The sequence below is a fragment of the Pseudophryne corroboree genome, unplaced genomic scaffold (genome assembly GCF_028390025.1).
Source record: "Pseudophryne corroboree isolate aPseCor3 unplaced genomic scaffold, aPseCor3.hap2 scaffold_150, whole genome shotgun sequence".
Lineage (NCBI taxonomy): Eukaryota > Metazoa > Chordata > Amphibia > Anura > Myobatrachidae > Pseudophryne > Pseudophryne corroboree.
The window spans coordinates 180170-200413 of NW_026968131.1; the positions used below are offsets into that span (position 1 = coordinate 180170).

At 41.2% G+C, this 20244-nt stretch overlaps 9 non-coding genes and 1 pseudogene across 9 annotated transcripts; 3 read left to right on the top strand and 7 right to left on the bottom strand.

The window, feature by feature from the left end:
- Positions 1-210: 210 nt before the first annotated feature.
- On the bottom strand, positions 211-326 carry LOC134999591 (U5 spliceosomal RNA). Its single transcript, XR_010201669.1, has one exon. It is a non-coding gene; the product is annotated as a U5 spliceosomal RNA (small nuclear RNA).
- Positions 327-596: 270 nt separating this feature from the next.
- On the bottom strand, positions 597-712 carry LOC134999558 (U5 spliceosomal RNA). Its single transcript, XR_010201636.1, has one exon. It is a non-coding gene; the product is annotated as a U5 spliceosomal RNA (small nuclear RNA).
- A 144-nt stretch (positions 713-856) lies between these two features.
- Positions 857-1019, top strand: LOC134999567 (U1 spliceosomal RNA). Its single transcript, XR_010201645.1, has one exon. It is a non-coding gene; the product is annotated as a U1 spliceosomal RNA (small nuclear RNA).
- A 648-nt stretch (positions 1020-1667) lies between these two features.
- On the top strand, positions 1668-1829 carry LOC134999988 (U1 spliceosomal RNA). Its single transcript, XR_010202049.1, has one exon. It is a non-coding gene; the product is annotated as a U1 spliceosomal RNA (small nuclear RNA).
- Positions 1830-1980: 151 nt separating this feature from the next.
- On the top strand, positions 1981-2144 carry LOC134999916 (U1 spliceosomal RNA). The gene has a single exon (XR_010201981.1). It is a non-coding gene; the product is annotated as a U1 spliceosomal RNA (small nuclear RNA).
- A 15533-nt stretch (positions 2145-17677) lies between these two features.
- LOC134999417 (U1 spliceosomal RNA) lies at positions 17678-17840 on the bottom strand. The gene has a single exon (XR_010201520.1). It is a non-coding gene; the product is annotated as a U1 spliceosomal RNA (small nuclear RNA).
- A 152-nt stretch (positions 17841-17992) lies between these two features.
- On the bottom strand, positions 17993-18156 carry LOC134999845 (U1 spliceosomal RNA). The gene has a single exon (XR_010201913.1). It is a non-coding gene; the product is annotated as a U1 spliceosomal RNA (small nuclear RNA).
- A 674-nt stretch (positions 18157-18830) lies between these two features.
- On the bottom strand, positions 18831-18993 carry LOC134999909 (U1 spliceosomal RNA). The gene has a single exon (XR_010201975.1). It is a non-coding gene; the product is annotated as a U1 spliceosomal RNA (small nuclear RNA).
- A 152-nt stretch (positions 18994-19145) lies between these two features.
- Positions 19146-19309, bottom strand: LOC134999772 (U1 spliceosomal RNA). The gene has a single exon (XR_010201845.1). It is a non-coding gene; the product is annotated as a U1 spliceosomal RNA (small nuclear RNA).
- Positions 19310-20011: 702 nt separating this feature from the next.
- On the bottom strand, positions 20012-20146 carry LOC134999993 (U1 spliceosomal RNA; annotated as a pseudogene).
- Positions 20147-20244: the final 98 nt, after the last annotated feature.

The window sequence follows — 20244 nt, forward strand, 5'->3', positions numbered from 1 at the left end:
GAAAGAAAGCAGATTTCTCACCAGGCTTCCCCTTGCTATAAGCATGGTTTGTACTCTTTTCCATGTGCTCCCAGATCTTTCAAGCAAGTAGCATGGTCAAGAAAGTTCTGTTTGAAAAGAAACAGACATTTACTGTCATTGTTATACAAATAAACTTACATTAAAGCCAACAAGAAAGCACACTCATTCTGTCCTTAAACTGATAAAAGAAACACCAATAATATGGGGCATGCAAAAATTGAGATAAAACTCAGTTTTGCTCCTCTCCACGGAAATCTTTAATAAATGGCGAAAGATTTGTTCATTCTGAAGAGAAACCAGAGCATGACCAAGATTCCACCTGTCGCCTGAGTGCCATGCCAGCAGTCCTCATTCAGATCAAAGTGAGCGCCCAATTTGAAAGAAAGCAGATTTCTCACCTGGCTTCTCCTTGCTATAAGCATGGTTTGTACTGTATTCCATGTGCTCCCAGATCTTTCAAGCAAGTAGCATGGTCAAGAAAGTTCTGTTTGAAAAGAAACAAACATTTACTGTAATTTCTATGCAAATGAGCTTTCATTAAAGCACACTCATTCTATCTTTAAACCGATAAAAGAAAATCCAAAAAGATGGGGCATGCAAAAATTGAGGTAAAACTCAGTTTTGCTCCTCTCCACGGAAATCTTTAGTAAAAGGTGAAAGATTTGTTCGTTCTGAAGAGAAACCAGAGCATGACCAAGATTTTCATCTGAAAATATGTGTTCTCCCTGCAGTTGTTGTCCCCAGATGAGAGTTCCCTTGTGCTGCCTCAGTTGAATCTCCTTTACTTGACAGAGATGTGCCTGAGCAGCGGCCCTCACCAGCCCTATCCCAAATCATACTTATTTTGCATAGGAGATACCATGGTCATGAAGATTGTTCTCCCAGGGTGAGGTTCATTCATTGCATTCTGGGTATGCTGACCCCTGTGATTTCCCCAATGTGGGAAACTCGACTGCATTATTTGTGGTAGTGGGGGACTGTGTTTGTGCTTTCCTCTGGTCAGCTCTGGTAAAAGTCAGATTTCTTTGTCTCAGATCTTCCTCTAGCCTTGTTCTTCTTTCGAGAGTTCCCTTGTGCTGCCTCAGTTGGATCTCCTTCACTTGACAGGGGGTGCCCGAGCAGCAATCCTCCACAGCTCTAGCCCAACTCCTACTTACCTGCCAGGTGAGATACTATGATCTTCACTGTTAGGGCAATCAGGATGTGGAATTCCCTGCCAGGGAAGGTGGTAATGGCGGACTCTGTAATTGGATTTAAAAAAGGAATGGATACATTTCTGAATGAAAAAGCTATCTAAGGTTATAATACTTAAAATATCAACATGGTTAATCCGGGGGTAACATGAGTTATAGTAGCTAACTAGTCATAAAACATTATTCAGCAAGTATGTAGAATCATCACAACTTAAAACAGGTTGAACACGATGGGCAATTTGCCTCTATTCAACCTCAAAAACTATGTTACTATATGTTACTGTATTACTATGTTACTGTAGTATACAGAAAACCAAAATGCAATGAACAGTGATAGTGAGCACTGATGAGGATACTAGAACTGACACTGAGCAGCAAGATGCAGCACTGGACTATTAGTAATGTACTGTAGTATGCTGAGCACCACAATGCAGCACAAGACAATGAGCAGTGATACTGAGCACTGATGAGATACTATTGTCATGAAGATTGTTCTCCCAGGGTGAGGTTCATTCATTGCATTCTGGGTATGCTGACCCCTGTGATTTCCCCAAATGTGGGAAACTCGACTGCATTATTTGTGGTAGTGGTGGACTGTGTTTGTGCTTTCCTCTGGTCAGCTCTGGTAAAAGTCAGATTTCTTTGTCTCAGATCTTCCTCTAGCCTTGTTCTTCTTTTGAGAGTTCCCTTGTGCTGCCTCAGTTGGATCTCCTTCACTTGAAAGGTAGTGCCCGAGCAGCGACCCTCCCCAGCTCTAGCCCAACTCCTACTAACCTGCCAGGTGAGATACTATGATCATGAAGGTGCTTCTCCCAGGGCAAGGCTCACCCATTGCACTCTGGGTGTGCTGCCCCTTGCGATTTCCCCTAATGTGGGAAACTTGACTGCATAATTTGTGTTTCCCCTGGACGGCTCTCGTATAATTCAGATCTCTTTGTCTCAGGTCTCTCTCCAGCCTAGTATGCTGTCTGTTTCCACTTCTCTTTTCTTGAGCCCATCCCTTCTATAACCTTGTGCACTATCCTGACTTCTCCTCCCGTCTGCTTACTTTGTGCCTTCCAATGCACAATGCAAACTACAGGTAGTGCTGCAGGGCCCACACCCTTTTACTTGCCTTACAGAGCAGCTCTGGAGCTGTTACAGTACCCAGCTGCTGCAAGAAATCAGCTTGAATGCTTTAGGGGCTGGGGCATGGCCAACATGAGCCCCACACCGAAGGAGGGTGGGGGTGTTTATTGCGAACTAGGGGTCATCCAAGCGTCGCAAAAGGCCGCCATGCCCTGCATATCCCTTTTCTCTTTTCATAAGCAGACGAGGGATGAAGCCAACTTTGACCCACTGCTTGGATGACATCACTTGCTGCCTTTCCAATGAAGCAAGTTTAATTTAGTAATAGGTGAAAAACCATCCCTACAAAGGTGTTAATCAGATACTTGGCTTTGTGGACACTTTTCAGAGAACAAATTTGTTAGCATAAAAATAAAGCCAGAAAATGAAGAGCTGTTTAATCACTCAATTGGATTTTTCTGCAAGCGTATTTCTTTTTCTCTGCAACCCACTGCTAAGTTGTGCTTCCTAGCTGTTCTTTTATAAAATCACTTAATCAAATCTAACTCTGATTACATCAGAGAAGGCCAGGTACCCTACCAGGGACGTGCAGTCAGGGGAGGCAGGGGAGGCAGAGCCTCACCTGTCATACTCCCTGTCAATACTGTAGAGTTTTAACTATAAAAATGATTACAATAATACAAAGATGATATTTATAACTTATAAACATCTTCTTTGTATTAAAGTAATCATTTATTTAGTTAAAACTCTCCAGATGTACGTATCTCCCTGGAACTGAAGGGAGAAATGAGACGTGAGGCATCATCAGCGCTGCCTCACTTTTCATGGTTGGGGACTGCTGCAGCGCTGCCTGTAGAGTGAGGCGGGGTTTCGCAGGGGCCAATCACACCACTTAAAAAAGAGCAAAGTGAGGCATGCCTCACAGGAGCTTGAGCTATAATTGGAGACCTCATGTCATGTGACCATCCAGGAAGTGAGACCGGAGCTCCGTACCCGCTGTACCCGCTGTTATAGTAGCGCACACCTTTGACAGGGGATGAAGCTGCCTGTCTCTCACTGCACCGCTGGGCCCCACATACGGGTAGGAAGAAGTTGCTGCAGCTAGCAGAGCAAGCCTGGCCGTATGCCAGGAGAGAGGCCCGCAGACCCGAGTCGCCTGTCCGCCGCCGAGCTCAGTCTCTCCAGCAGGGGAGTGAGAGGAGTGAACACCGTCACTGCCAGCGAAAGATGGGGGAAAAGAAGTCCAGCAGGTACCTGGCTGACGTGGGGCAATGCCTAGGCTCAGCTCTCTCATTACATGTCCACTTATACTGTGTGTGTATGTGTGTAGACTATCACTGACCTGTGTGTGTGTGTGTGTGTGTGTGTGTGTGTGTGTGTGTGTGTGTGTGTGTGTGTTTGTAGGCTGTCACTGACGTGTGTGTGGGGGGGGGGGGCTGGCACTGACCCCTGAGTTTGTGTGTAGGTGACCTCTGTGTGTGTGTGTAGGGTGGCACTGACCTGTGTGCGTGTGTGGTGGCACTGACCCCTGTGTGTATACCTGGATCAATGTGTATAATGTGCTCTGCCTGACGTAATGTGTATAACGTGCTTTACCTGGTGCAATGTGTATAAAGTGCTCTATCTGGCGCAAAGTGTGTACCGTGCACTATTATGTGGCCACGCCATTTCCCCACGAAGCCACGCCCCCCAAAAAATTCCTGCGCGCACCTTCCTTACATTCATTTAATTAAGCCTTCTAAGCAGTAATCCAGCCCACTTCACAGACTCCACTCCCCTAACACAGACCCCATCACTATTAGGGCTGCTACCATAAATTTCCCCCCGCTGGTATTCGATCCCAATTCGCCCCTGTATATATGTATGTATAAATCTGGATCTGATGCTAGCCACTGCCTCCCCAGCCATTAACCTCACCGCACGTCACTGTACCCTACACCATAAGAGGGGGTTTGAAATTTTGACTTGTCTACTTAAAGATCACCAAAATCTGATAACAAGGTAAATTACGTCCCTGGGTAGGATTGAACCACCAACCTTTTGGTTAATAACCGAACACGCTAACTGATTGCGCCACAGAGACACATTGCAAAAGCATATACTGACAAAGGCTAATAAGCATTCATCTAGAACGTTTCCTAGAAAAACTTTAAAAAGTCAATAATCTGGAGAGTTTTTGTAAGATGTTTCTTCCATCAACCAATGAAGAAACACATTGGTACTTTCCCATGATGAGTGAGTGCTTCAGGATCTCTTGCACTTACATGTGCAGCAGAGTACTGCAATGGAAGCATGCTGGGCCCATAACCCAGAGGTAGGCAGATTGAAACTATCCTCTGCTATATGCATTTTTTTTTTGTTAATTAAAGTAATCCAAAACTGGGATTGATATTTTTGCTCTTTTATTTTTACTTAAAGTACAATAACTTTTATTATTTTAATTTGTTTTAATAGTATATTGACAGTATTGTTTTCTTTCAAAAATCCACTTAATTTTCTTTACCCTATTATTCAAATGGTAATTGACAAAAACAAACTACATTGTCACCAGAAGAGCAATACAAAATGTACAAGTGATATATTAAAATCATCTTTCCAGCTTGAATTTCAATGATGCATTGGGGCAACGATTTTGTGAGAAACCTCTTCACCCTTAAATAAAGATTTTCTTAATTCCTTACCTGTGTGCTAATTAGATATCACCTTGTTTTCACATTAAACAGACTTCCACATGAGAAAGCAGCAAGGATGCAGTGGCGTTAATGTTTCCTGGTGTCAACCTGTATTATTTCAGTAGATATTGAAATGAGGATGCATCTTGCTGCCTTTCCAATGAAGCATGTTTAATTTAGTAATAGGTGAAAAACCATCCCTACAAAGGTGTTAATCAGATACTTGGCTTTGTGGACTCTTTTCAGAGAACAAATTTGTTAGCATAAAAATAAAGCGAGAAAATGAAGAGCTGTTTAATCACTCAATTGGATTTTTCTGCCAGCATATTTCTTTTTCTCTGCAACCCACTGCTAAATTGTGCTTCCTAGCTGTTTTTTTTTATAAAATCACTTAATCAAATCTAACTGATTACATCAGAGTAGGCCAGGTACCCTACACCATAAGAGAGGGTTTGAAATTTTGACTTGTCTACTTAAATATCACCAAAATCTGATCACAAGGTCAATTACGTCCCTGGGTGGGATTGAACCACCAACTTTTTGGTTAATAGCCGTACACACTAACTGATTGCGCTACAGCGACACTTTGTGAAAGTACATACTGACAAAGGCTAATAAGCATTCATCTAGAACGTTTCCTAGAAAAACTTTAAATAGTCAATAATCTGGAGAGTTTTTGTAAGATGTTTCTTCCATCAACCAATGAAGAAACACATTGGTACTTTCCCATGATGAGTGAGTGCTTCAGGATCTCTTGCACTTACATGTGCAGCAGAGTACTGTAATGGAAGCATGCTGGGTCCATAACCCAGAGGTAGGCAGATTGAAATTATCCTCTGCTATATGCATTTTTTTTTTGTTAATTAAAGTAATCCAAAACTGGGATTGATATTTTTGCTCTTTTTATTTTACTTAAAGTACAATAACTTTTACCTTTTTAATTTGTTTTAATAGTATATAGACAGTATTGTTTTCTTTCAAAAATCCACTTAATTTTCTTTACCCGATTATTAAAATGGTAATTGACAAAAACAAACTACATTGTCACCAGAAGAGCAATACAAAATGTACAAGTGATATATTAAAATCATCTTTCCAGCTTGAATTTCAATGATGCATTGGGGCAACGATTTTGTGAGAAACATCTTACCCTTAAATAAAGATTTTCTTAATTCCTTACCTGTGTGCTAATTAGATATCACCTTGTTTTCACATTAAACAGACTTCCACATGAGAAAGCAGCAAGGATGCAGTGGCGTTAATGTTTCCTGGTGTCAACCTGTATTATTTCAGTAGATATTGAAATGAGGATGCATCTTGCTGCCTTTCCAATGAAGCAAGTTTAATTTAGTAATAGGTGAAAAACCATCCCTACAAAGATGTTAATCCGATACTTGGCTTTGTGGACACTTTTCAGAGAATAAATTAGTTAGCATAAAAATAAAGCCAGAAAATGAAGAGCTGTTTAATCACTCAATTGGATTTTTCTGCCAGCATATTTCATTTTCTCTGCAAACCACTGCTAAATTGTGCTTCCTAGCTGTTTTTTGATAAAATCACTTAATCAAATCTAACTCTGATTACATCAGAGTAGGCCAGGTACCCTACACCATAAGAGGGGGTTTGAAATTTTGACTTGTCTACTTAAAGATCACCAAAATCTGATGACAAGGTCAATAACATCCCTGGGTGGGATTGAACCACCAACCCTTTGGTTAATAACCAAACACACTAACCGATTGCACCACAGAGACACTTTGCAAAAGTACATACTGACAAAGGCTAATAAGCATTCATCTAGAACGTTTCCTAGAAAACTTTAAAAAGTCAATAATCTGGAGAGTTTTTGTAAGATGTTTCTTCCATCAACCAATGAAGAAACACATTGGTACTTTCCCATGATGAGTGAGTGCTTCAGAATCTCTTGCACTTACATGTGCAGCAGAGTACTGCAATGGAAGCATGCTGGGCCCCTTAACCCAGAGGTAGGCAGATTGAAACTATCCTCTGCTATATGCATTTTTTTTTTTGTTAATTAAAGTAATCCAAAACTGGGATTGATATTTTTGCTCTTTTATTTTTACTTAAAGTACAATAACTTTTACCATTTTAATTTGTTTTAATAGTATATTGACAGTATTGTTTTCTTTCAAAAATCCACTTAATTTTCTTTACCCTATTATTAAAATGGTAATTGACAAAAACAAACTACATTGTCACCAGAAGAGCAATACAAAATGTACAAGTGATATATTAAAATCATCTTTCCAGCTTGAATTTCAATGATGCATTGGGGCAACGATTTTGTGAGAAACATCTTCACCCTTAAATAAAGATTTTCTTAATTCCTTACCTGTGTGCTAATTAGATATCACCTTGTTTTCACATTAAACAGACTTCCACATGAGAAAGCAGCAAGGATGCAGTGGCGTTAATGTTTCCTGGTGTCAACCTGTATTATTTCCGTAGATATTGAAATGAGGATGCATCTTGCTGCCTTTCCAATAAAGCAAGTTTAATTTAGCAATAGGTGAAAAACCATCCCTACAAAGATGTTAATCAGATACTTGGCTTTGTGGACACTTTTCAGAGAACAAATTTGTTAGCATAAAAATAAAGCCAGAAAATGAAGAGCTGTTTAATCACTCAATTGGATTTTTTTGCCAGCATATTTCTTTTTCTCTGCAAACCGCTGCTAAATTGTGCTTCCTAGCTGTTTTTATAAAATCACTGAATCAAATCTAACTCTGATTACATCAGAGAAGGCCAGGTACCCTACACCATAACAGGGGTTTTTGAAATTTTGACTTGTCTACTTAAAGATCACCAAAATCTGATAACAAGGTCAATTACATCCCTGGGTGGGATTGAACCACCAACCTTTTGGTTAATAGCCGTACACACTAACTGATTGCGCCACAGCGACACTTTGCAAAAGTACATACTGACAAAGGCTAATAAGCATTCATCTAGAACGTTTCCTAGAAAAACTTTAAATAGTCAATAATCTGGAGAGTTTTTGTAAGATGTTTCTTCCATCAACCAATGAAGAAACACATTGGTACTTTCCCATGATGAGTGAGTACTTCAGGATCTCTTGCAATTACATGTGCAGCAGAGTACTGTAATGGAAGCATGCTGGGTCCATAGCCCAGAGGTAGGCAGATTGAAACTATCCTCTGCTATATGCGTTTTTTTTTGTTAATTAAAGTAATCCAAAACTGGGATTGATATTTTTGCTCTTTTATTTTTACTTAAAGTACAATAACTTTTACCATTTTCATTTGTTTTAATAGTATATTGACAGTATTGTTTTCTTTCAAAAATCCACTTAATTTTCTTTACCCGATTATTAAAATGGTATTTGACAAAAACAAACTACATTGTCACCAGAAGAGCAATACAAAATGTACAAGTGATATATTAAAATCATCTTTCCAGCTTGAATTTCAATGATGCATTGGGGCAACGATTTTGTGAGAAACATCTTCACCCTTAAATAAAGATTTTCTTAATTCCTTACCTGTGTGCTAATTAGATATCACCTTGTTTTCACATTAAACAGACTTCCACATGAGAAAGCAGCAAGGATGCAGTGGCGTTAATGTTTCCTGGTGTCAACCTGTATTATTTCAGTAGATATTCAAATGAGGATGCATCTTGCTGCCTTTCCAATGAAGCAAGTTTAATTTAGTAATAGGTGAAAAACCATCCCTACAAAGGTGTTAATCAGAAACTTGGCTTTGTGGACACTTTTCAGAGAACAAATTTGTTAGCATAAAAATAAAGCCAGAAAATGAAGAGCTGTTTAATCACTCAATTGGATTTTTTTGCCAGCATATTTCTTTTTCTCAGCAACCCACTGCTAAATTGTGCTTCCTAGCTGTTTTTATAAAATCACTGAATCAAATCTAACTCTGATTACATCAGAGAAGGCCAGGTACCCTACACCATAAGAGGGGGTTTGAAATTTTGACTTGTCTACATAAAGATCACCAAAATCTGATAACAAGGTCAATTACATCCCTGGGTGGGATTGAACCACCAACCTTTTGGTTAATAGCCTTACACAGTAACTGATTGCGCCACAGCAACACTTTGCAAAAGTCCATACTGACAAAGGCTAATAAGCATTCATCTAGAACGATTCCTAGAAACATTTTAAAAAGTCAATAATGTGGAGAGTTTTTGTAAGATGTTTCTTCCATCAACCAATGAAGAAACACATTGGTACTTTCCAATGATGAGTGAGTGCTTCAGGATCTCTTGCACTTACATGTGCAGCAGAGTACTGTAATGGAAGCATGCTGGGTCCATAACCCAGAGGTAGGCAGATTGAAACTATCCTCTGCTATATGCATTTTTTTTTGTTAATTAAAGTAATCTAAAACTGGGATTGATATTTTTGCTCTTTTATTTTTACTTAAAGTACAATAACTTTTACCATTTTAATTTGTTTTAATAGTATATTGACAGTATTGTTTTCTTTCAAAAATCCAATTAATTTTCTTTACCCGATTATTAAAATGGTAATTGACAAAAACAAACTACATTGTCACCAGAAGAGCAATACAAAATGTACAAATGATATATTAAAATCATCTTTCCAGCTTGAATTTAAATGATGCATTGGGGCAACGATTTTGTGAGAAACATCTTCACCCTTAAATAAAGATTTTCTTAATTCCTTACCTGTGTGCTAATTAGATATCACCTTGTCTTCACATTAAACAGACTTCCACATGAGAAAGCAGCAAGGATGCAGTGGCGTTAATGTTTCCTGGTGTCTACCTGTATTATTTCAGTAGATATTGAAATGAGGATGCATCTTGTTGCCTTTCCAATGAAGCAAGTTTAATTTAGTAATAGGTGAAAAACCATCCCTACAAAGATGTTAATCAGATACTTGGCTTTGTGGACACTTTTCAGAGAACAAATTTGTTAGCATAAAAATAAAGCCAGAAAATGAAGAGCTATTTAATCACTCAATTGGATTTTTTTGCCAGCATATTTCTTTTTCTCTGCAACCCACTGCTAAATTGTGCTTCCTAGCTGTTTTTATAAAATCACTGAATCAAATCTAACTCTGATTACATCAGAGAAGGCCAGGTACCCTACACCATAACAGGGGTTTTCGAAATTTTGACTTGTCTACATAAAGATCACCAAAATCTGATAACAAGGTCAATTACGTCCCTGGGTGGGATTGAACCACCAACCTTTTGGTTAATAGCCTTACACAGTAACTGATTGCACCACAGCAACACTTTGCAAAAGTCCATACTGACAAAGGCTAATAAGCATTCATCTAGAACGATTCCTAGAAACATTTTAAAAAGTCAATAATGTGGAGAGTTTTTGTAAGATGTTTCTTCCATCAACCAATGAAGAAACACATTGGTACTTTCCCATGATGAGTGAGTGCTTCAGGATCTCTTGCACTTACATGTGCAGCAGAGTACTGTAATGGAAGCATGCTGGGTCCATAACCCAGAGGTAGGCAGATTGAAACTATCCTCTGCTATATGCATTTTTTTTTTGTTAATTAAAGTAATCCAAAACTGGGATTGATATTTTTGCTCTTTTATTTTTACTTAAAGTACAATAACTTTTACCATTTTAATTTGTTTTAATAGTATATTGACAATATTGTTTACTTTCAAAAATCCACTTAATTTTCTTTACCCGATTATTAAAATGGTAATTGACAAAAACAAACTACATTATCACCAGAAGAGCAATATAAAATGTTCAAGTAATATATTAAAATCATCTTTCCAGCTTGGATTTCAATGATGCATTGGGGCAACGATTTTGTGAGAAACATCTTCACCCTTAAATAAAGATTTTCTTAATTCCTTACCTGTGTGCTAATTAGATATCACCTTGTTTTCACATTAAACAGACTTCCACATGAGAAAACAGCAAAGATGCAGTGGCGTTAATGTTTCATGGTGTCAACCTGTATTATTTCCGTAGATATTGAAATGAGGATGCATCTTGCTGCCTTTCCAATGAAGCAAGTTTAATTTAGTAATAGGTGAAAAACCATCCCTACAAAGATGTTAATCAGATACTTGGCTTTGTGGACACTTTTCAGAGAACAAATTTGTTATCATAAAAATAAAGCCAGAAAATGAAGAGCTGTTTAATCACTCAATTGGATTTTTCTGCCAGCATTTTTCTTTTTCTCTGCAACTCACTGCTAAATTGTGCTTCCTAGCTGTTTTTTTTATAAAATCACTTAATCAAATCTAACTCTGATTACATCAGAGAAGGCCAGGTACCCTACACCATAAGAGGGGGTTTGCAATTTTGACTTGTCTACTTAAATATCACCAAAATCTGATCACAAGGTCAATCACGTCCCTGGGTGGGATTGAACCACCAACCTTTTGATTAATAGCTGAACACACTAACCGATTGCGCCACAGAGACACTTTGCAAAAAGTACATACTGACAAAGACTAATAAGCATTCATCTAGAACGTTTCCTAGAAAAACTTTAAAAAGTCAATAATCTGGAGAGTTTTTGTAAGATGTTTCTTCCAGCAACCAATGAAGAAACACATTGGTACTTTCGCATGATGAGTGAGTGCTTCAGGATCTCTTGCACTTACATGTGCAGCAGAGTACTGTAATGGAAGCATGCTGGGTCCATAACCCAGAGGTAGGCAGATTGAAACTATCCTTTGCTATATGCATTTTTTTTTGTTCATTAAAGTAATCCAAAACTGGGATTGATATTTTAGCTTTTATTTTTACTTAAAGTACAATAACTTTTACCATTTTAATTTGTTTTAATAGTATATTGACAGTATTGTTTTCTTTCAAAAATCCACTTAATTTTCTTTACCCTATTATTAAAATGGTAATTGACAAAAACAAACTACATTGTCACCAGAAGAGCAATACAAAATGTACAAGTGATATATTAAAATCATCTTTCCAGCTTGAATTTCAATGATGCATTGGGGCAACGATTTTGTGAGAAACATCTTCACCCTTAAATAAAGATTTTCTTAATTCCTTACCTGTGTGCTAATTAGATATCACCTTGTTTTCACATTAAACAGACTTCCACATGAGAAAGCAGCAAGGATGCAGTGGCGTTAATGTTTCCTGGTGTCAACCTGTATTATTTCAGTAGATATTGAAATGAGGATGCATCTTGCTGCCTTTCCAATGAAGCAAGTTTAATTTAGTAATAGGTGAAAAACCATCCCTACAAAGATGTTAATCAGATATTTGGCTTTGTGGACACTTTTCAGAGAACAAATTTGTTAGCATAAAAGTAAAGCCAGAAAATGAAGAGCTGTTTAATCACTCAATTGGATTTTTTTGCCAGCATATTTCTTTTTCTCTGCAAACCACTGCTAAATTGTGCTTCCTAGCTGTTTTTATAAAATCACTGAATCAAATCTAACTCTGATTACATCAGAGAAGGCCAGGTACCCTACACCATAAGAGGGGTTTTTGAAATTTTGACTTGTCTACTTAAAGATCACCAAAATCTGATAACAAGGTCAATTACGTCCCTGGGTGGGATTGAACCACCAACCTTTTGGTTAATAGCCTTACACACTAACTGATTGCGCCACAGCGACACTTTGCAAAAGTACATACTGACAAAGGCTGATAAGCATTCATCTAGAACGTTTCCAAGATAAACTTTAAATAGTCAATAATCTGGAGAGTTTTTGTAAGATGTTTCTTCCATCAACCAATGAAGAAACACATTGGTACTTTCCCATGATGAGTGAGTGCTTCAGGATCTCTTGCAATTACATGTGCAGCAGAGTACTGTAATGGAAGCATGCTGGGTCCATAGCCCAGAGGTAGGCAGATTGAAACTATCCTCTGCTATATGCATTTTTTTTTGTTAATTAAAGTAATCCAAAACTGGGATTGATATTTTTGCTCTTTTATTTTTACTTAAAGTACAATAACTTTTATCATTTTAATTTGTTTTAATAGTATATTGACAGTATTGTTTTCTTTCAAAAATCCACTTAATTTTCTTTACCCGATTATTAAAATGGTAATTGACAAAAATAAACTGATGAGGATACTACTGCAGTCTTTGTTTCGTCTGTACCCGCTGAAAGAGCAGCAAAAGGTGGAGATCTTGATGGGACAGTTGAAAGGGCTTGCACTTAGAGAGGTTACTTCCTGGCCTACTGAAGAGAAGAAGACTGTGGACCAGATCCTCAACAGGCTTGCTACCACATTTGACACAAGGACAGTGTCAGAACTTAAAATGCACTTCTTTGCTCGAAAGCAACAACCAGGAGAGTCACTACGGGGCTATGCCCTCAGCTTTCAGGAAGCACTCAGAGATGTTCAGCAAGCAGACCCTGAGGAAGTGCATGACAAAGAGAAAATGTTATTGGACCAGTTCACTGAAGTTGCAAGGGGCGAATTTGTAAAAACTCAGCTGCGACTATTGAGATTGCAGAAGCCTGGAAGCACATTCCTGGATTTTAAAGAGGCTGCGATTAAAGTTCTAGGCTCCAGTCTTACTTCAGGGGCTGTTCCACAAGAGTCTATTCCAGAGATGCCACGGTATCAAGAGAATTCTGATGCCCAGGAGTCAAGTTTTAAAGGAGCTACTTACCCACCTACAGTAAAAGGAGTGACAGTGCCATGTTCAAAGACATGCATATTTGACTCTTCTAGTGAGTTACGAAGTCTGCTGGCTGAACTGACACGTGGTGTGACAGAGATGCGCAGAGACCTGCAGATTCTGAAGAGACAGCAGGCACTGCTCCATGAAGAAATGGAATGGTGCCAGGAGAGGAGACCACTGAACAGTTCCCAATGGGACCTACATAGAAACAGGGAGACACTTTTTTCCAGCCACTTTGCCTCCCAAAGGCGACCCATTTTTCAAAGCTGTGAAGGAAGCGGACAAATTAAGAGAGAATTTGAGCAGCCAGATCATTTAAACTCCAAATTCATGTGGTTAACCCGTTATGTTAGCCAATGCCCGGTGGTTCAAGTTTGCATCAATGGAGTCTCAATGCCCGCTCTCTTAGACACTGGATCACAAGTGACCACAATACAAGCAACACAGTTTGAGCAGCATTGGACTGAGGAACAGATGTTTCCGTCAACTTCCACATTGATAAACCCGATTGCAAGCAATGGGCACTGCATCCCTTGCAAAGGATACTGGGAAGCTGAAATTCAAATCGGACGAACAGTGCTACCACAGCAAGGCTTCATCATCACCACTGCCCAAGATGATGGATTGCCTCCAGTGATAGTGGGCATGAATGTGTTGCGGAACTGCTGTGAGGAGCTCGTAGCAGCACTCCAAGGAGAGTTTCAAACTGACAAGCTCCAGGAGAAACAAGGCCTTCAACCTGGGATAGCCAAACAAAAGGGAAGAATGATAACAGAATTATCTGTAAGAGAGGAACATGAAAAAAATAAGGCTAGCCAAATAATGATAGAAATGCCCATCTCCAGTGTCCAGATTATCCGAAAGAATGCTTCAATGTTAGGCATGAATAATATAGCATCCAGTTCTAGAAACTGTGAGCAACCTATTCAAGGAACCAGTTTTGACCACCTGCAAGATAAAAGTCAGATGATAAGACACCTCAAAGCCTTACTGAAGATTGGGAAATACCTGACCAAGCGACAAAGGCAAGAATCCTCGCCAGAACTCCTGAAGTTGTTGAGACAGCGAGAAAGGCTGTTTGAAGAGAAAGGACAGTTGGTTCGATGTAGTGTGGATCCTAATACTCATTATAGGATCAGTCAACTTGTAATTCCAAGACAAAGTGCTTGTTATGTGCTTGAAGAATATCACGACAAGTCAGGTCACCCTGGGTGCAAAAGGATGGAAACAAGCATCTGGAAAAAGTTCTTTTGGGTTGAAATGAGGGAAGACATCAAGAGATGGTGCCGAAACTGTCCAACCTGTTCTGTAAGAAGAACCTTGCTGCCTCTTTCTCTCCAGAATCCATTGTCCCAAACCAGCTGTGATACTGAATCCCAAGATGGAATGGAAGAGGCTCATAAAATGTATTTACAGCAGACTAAGGTGGTTTGTCACCGACAAGGAGGCAAGAAGACTAGGGCTTGCAAAACAGAAAACCACCATAGTCAGCTGCAGTTTTGTACAGCATGTCCCAAAGACAGTTTAGAAAGAGTTCAATACTCATCCATGGCAGGGGGGTTGAGGTTTCCTAGACAAACTTTTCAAGACCATATACTGTCCAGATTTCAACCGATTGCTCCAGGAGCATGTGTTAATGTACTATAGCACAAAAGGAATTATACCTATCAGATACTGATGTTAAAAATGTTGATAAATGTTAATGTTTCAGACATAATCTGTGTTCACTAATGAATGTGACTGGATATAGTGAGAAGTTTATATAGGGATAAAACCAAAATGCGTGAGGACACGCATGTTTTGGGGGGGGGCACGTGTGATATCCCATAACAACAAGGACATTTTTGACAACAGTGTAGTTGCCTGTGCCATTTTAAATAAAGTTTATTTAAAAGAAAATTGAACAGCAGTTTGAGAAGTCAGTTGGAGCCATGGTGAGGAAAGAGCTGGCGACGCCATTACGCAGAGATGAGCAGCTGAGAGAGGGGAGACAAATAAGCTGAAAATTGCATGAGAGAGTAAGCAGTAGTGCAAAATACAGCAGTGGAAGTGCAGCAATTAACAAGTAAGAACGCCATGACACTCTCAGCCAAGAGAGTGCACAGCAAGTGTCAGAGACAGGAGAGTATAAAGCCTTTATACCAATGCTGACTGGCCTACATCTGAGGGGAAACTGCCTCAGAAACATCTATTGACTGGGTGAGATAAATCCATATTTATACTGAAACCTACTCCACTGCAAAGGACATTATCCTATATTTACTATACCTATGCAGTGATTTACATGGGAAGCAGCTCCAGTTTGTTTTAAACAATCATCTTTACTACACAGAGCTACAATATTTTGTTCACAGCTAAAGGAGACAATAGCTGCATATAACTATGTAACAACATAACCGGGCCCCAACGTGCACATAGAGACTCCCTGCAGTGACACCAATGTTATCTGGGACTTAAATATTGTCTGCATAAGTTGATTTCTATTACTAAGCAACATAGTATTAATCTCAGATTTAGTTATATTACCATTTGTGTAATGACTTAAAGTGTATATGGTGTCTGTGTTTAAGTTGCTTGAATCAAATCTTTCCCTTCCCTACTGTAATCAGTTCCTTTTCTGAGTTATGTGGTAAACCATTTATTCTTTCATACAAAGCCCTGCCTGCCTTTCTTTGTGTCTGGGGAAACCTTGCCTCTCTGCCAGGAATAGAGAAGAGCTGCTGCTGAAGGAGGAATAGTCCATCAAGGTATCCCTGACCTGTTCCACATAGTTTACACACTTGTTATACCGGGGTGTTACATTGTGTGTGACTGACCTTAGGAAGAAACCGGAGCCTCCGCTGCAGTGACCCAGCAACCAGGGCACGGGAGTATACAGTGCCGCTGGGAGTGATGAAGCTGCAGTAAAGATGTCTATTAGACCTAGCCTGCTGCAGCCCTTGTAGATTCTCATAAAAAAAGTTCTTCTTTTCTTGTCAAAATTAATAGCTAAGAATAGGCTGCTTGAGGCAGGCCCCTGTTAAGTGGCCTGCTACTGAAGGCAACAACTACAAACTGAGCTCCCTGTTCATGGAAGCGGGGTTATAGAGGAGAATGCGCTGAGCATCTTGGGAACAGTCAAAAGCTTTGAGCCGGTTGGTGCCTCAGATCAAGATCCTACTCTACACCCCAATGTGAATCCTTGTGGAGTCCAGTGTACCCCACAGAAGAAATTAATGTGTCACACCCATTGGCAGCAACCTTAGAATAGCTGCTGATGGGCACAATTGAGAAAGGAAGGGGGGGGGACATTTGAATCCAGCACATAGATGCAATTCAAATATGTAATTTGAACCTTCCTATTTTAAAATATAATGGATGAACCTCACCCTGTGAGAACAATCTTCATGATATAGAGATCTCATATGCAAAATAAGTATGAGTTGGGATAGGGCTGGGGAGGGTGGCTGCTCGGGCAGCCCCTCCCCCGTCAAGTTAAGGAGATTCAACTGAGGAAGCACAAGGGAACTCTCGTCTGGGGACAACAACTGCAGGGAGACCACATCTTTTCAGATGAACATGGGAGGGCGGAAGGCTGCCTAATACTGAAGCACCATCAAATATCAAACCATATGCAATAACTAGTACAAGCATTCCTGGGGGAAGGTCTGCAGGAGACGAATTTGCATACGGTGATGTCATCCAAGCAGTGGGCCAAAGTTGGCTGGAACCCTCATCTGCATATGAAAAGAGAAAAGGGTTATGCAGGGCATGGCGGCATTTTGCGGCGCTTGGATGACCCCTAGTTCGCATTAAACACCTCCACCCTCCTTCGGTGTGGGGCTCATGTTGACTATGCCCCAGCCCCTGAAGCATTCAAGCTGATTTCTTGCAGCAGCTGGGCACTGTAACAGCTCCAGAGCTGCTCTGTAAGGCAAATAAAAGGGTGTGGGCCCTGCAGCACTACCTGTAGTTCGCATTGTGCGTTGGAAGGCACAAAGTAAGCAGACGGGAGAAGTCAGGATAGTGCGCAAGGGCATAGAAGGGAGCGGCTCAAGAATAGAGAAGTGGAAACAGACAGCAAACTAGGCTGGAGAGAGACCTGAGACAAAGAGATCTGAATTATACGAGAGCCGACCAGGGGAAACACAAATTATGCAGTCAAGTTTCCCACATTTGGGGAAATCGCAGGGGCAGCACAGCCAGAGTGCAATGGGTGAGCCTTGCCCTGGGAGAAGCACCTTCAAGATCATAGTATCTCACCTGGCAGGTAAATAGGAGTTGGGCTAGAGCTGGGGAGGGTCGCTGCTCGGGCACCCCCCTGTCAAGTGAAGGAGATCCAACTGAGGCAGCACAATGGAACTCTCGAAAGAAGAACAAGGCTAGAGGAAGATCTGAGACAAAGAAATCTGACTTTTACCAGAGCTGACCAGCGGAAAACACAAACACAGTCCCCCACTACCACAAATAATGCAGGCGAGTTTCCCACATTTGGGGAAATCACAGGGGTCAGCATACCCAGAATGCAATGAATGAACCTCACCCTGGGTGAACAATCTTCATGACCATGGTGTCTCCTATGCAAAATAAGTATGATTTGGGATAGGGCTGGGGAGGGCTGCTGCTCAGGCACATCTCTGTCAAGTAAAGGAAATTCAACTGAGGCAGCACAAGGGAACTCTCATCTGGGGACAACAACTGCAGGGAGAACACATATTTTCAGATGAACATGGGAGGGCAGAAGGCTGCCTAATACTGAAGCACCCCCAAACAACAAACCAAATGCAACAACTAGTGCAAGCATTCCTGGGGGAAGGCCTGCAGCAGATGGATTTGCATATGGTGATGTTATCCAAGCAGTGGGTCAAAGTTGGCTTCAACCCTCATCTGCATATGAAAAGAGAAAAGGGGCGTGCAGGGCATGGCGGCCTTTTGCGCTGCTTGGATGACCCCTAGATCGCATTAAGCACCCCCACCCTCCTTTGGTGTGGGGCTCATGTTGGCCATGCCCCATCCCATGAAGCATTCAAGCTGATTTCTTGCAGCAGCTGGGCACTGTAACAGCTCCAGAGCTGCTCTGTAAGGCAAGTAAAAGGGTGTGGGCCCTGCAGCACTACCTGTAGTTTGCATTGTGCATTGGAAGGCACAAAGTAAGCAGACGGGAGGAGAAGTCAGGATAGTGCACAAGGGTATAGAAGGGTGGGGCTCAAGAAAAGAGAAGTGGAAACAGACAGCAAACTAGGCTGGAGAGAGACCTGAGACAAAGAGATCTGAATTATACGAGAGCCGACCAGGGGAAACACAAATTATGCAGTCAAGTTTCCCACATTTGGGGAAATTGCAGGGGCAGCACACCCAGAGTGCAATGGGTGAGCCTTGCCCTGGGAGAAGCACCTTCATGATCATAGTATCTCACCTGGCAGGTAAGTAGGAGTTGGGCTAGAGCTGGGGAGGGTCGCTGCTCGGGCACCCCCCTGTCAAGTGAAGGAGATCCAACTGAGGCAGCACAAAGGAACTCTCGAAAGAAGAACAAGGCTAGAGGAAGATCTGAGACAAAGAAATCTGACTTTTACCAGAGCTGACCAGAGGAAAGCACAAACACAGTCCACCACTACCACAAATAATGCAGTCGAGTTTCCCACATTTGGGGAAATCACAGGGGTCAGCATACCCAGAGTGCAATGAATGAACCGCACCCTGGGAGAACAATCTTCATAACAATGGTATCTCCTATGCAAAATAAGTATGATTTGGGATATGGCTGGGGAGGGCCGCTGCTCAGGCACATCTCTGTCAAGTAAAGGAGATTCAACTGAGGCAGCACAAGGGAACTCTCATCTGGGGACAACAACTGCAGGGAGAACACATATTTTCAGATGAACATGGGAGGGCAGAAGGCTGCCTAATACTGAAGCACCCCCAAACAACAAACCAAATGCAACAACTAGTGCAAGCATTCCTGGGGGAAGGCCTGCAGCAGATAGATTTGCATATGGTGATGTCATCCAAGCAGTGGGTCACAGTTGGCTTCAACCATCGTGTGCATATGAAAAGAGAAAAGGGGCGTGCAGGGCATGGTGGCCTTTTGCGGCACTTGGCTGACCCCTAGTTTGCATTAAACACCTCCACCCTCCTTCGGTGTGGGGCTCATGTTGGCTATGCCCCAGCCCCTGAAGCATTCAAGCTGATTTCTTGCAGCAGCTGGGCACTGTAACAGCTCCAGAGCTGCTCTGTAAGGCAAGTAAAAGGGTGTGGGCCCTGCAGCACTACCTGTAGTTCGCATTGTGCGTTGGAAGGCACAAAGTAAGCAGAAAGGAGGAGAAGTCAGGATAGTGCGCAAGGGCATAGAAGGGAGCGGCTCAAGAAAAGAGAAGTGGAAACAGACAGCAAACTAGGCTGGAGAGAGACCTGAGACAAAGAGATCTGAATTATACGAGACCTGACGAGGGGAAACACAAATTATGCAGTCAAGTTTCCCACATTTGGGGAAATCGCAGGGGCAGCACACCCAGAGTGCAATGGGTGAGCCTTGCCCTGGGAGAAGCACCTTCATGATCATAGTATCTCACCTGGCAGGTAAGTAGGAGTTGGGCTAGAGCTGGGGAGGGTCGCTGCTCGGGCACCCCCCTGTCAAGTGAAGGAGATCCAACTGAGGCAGCACAAGGAAACTCTCGAAAGAAGA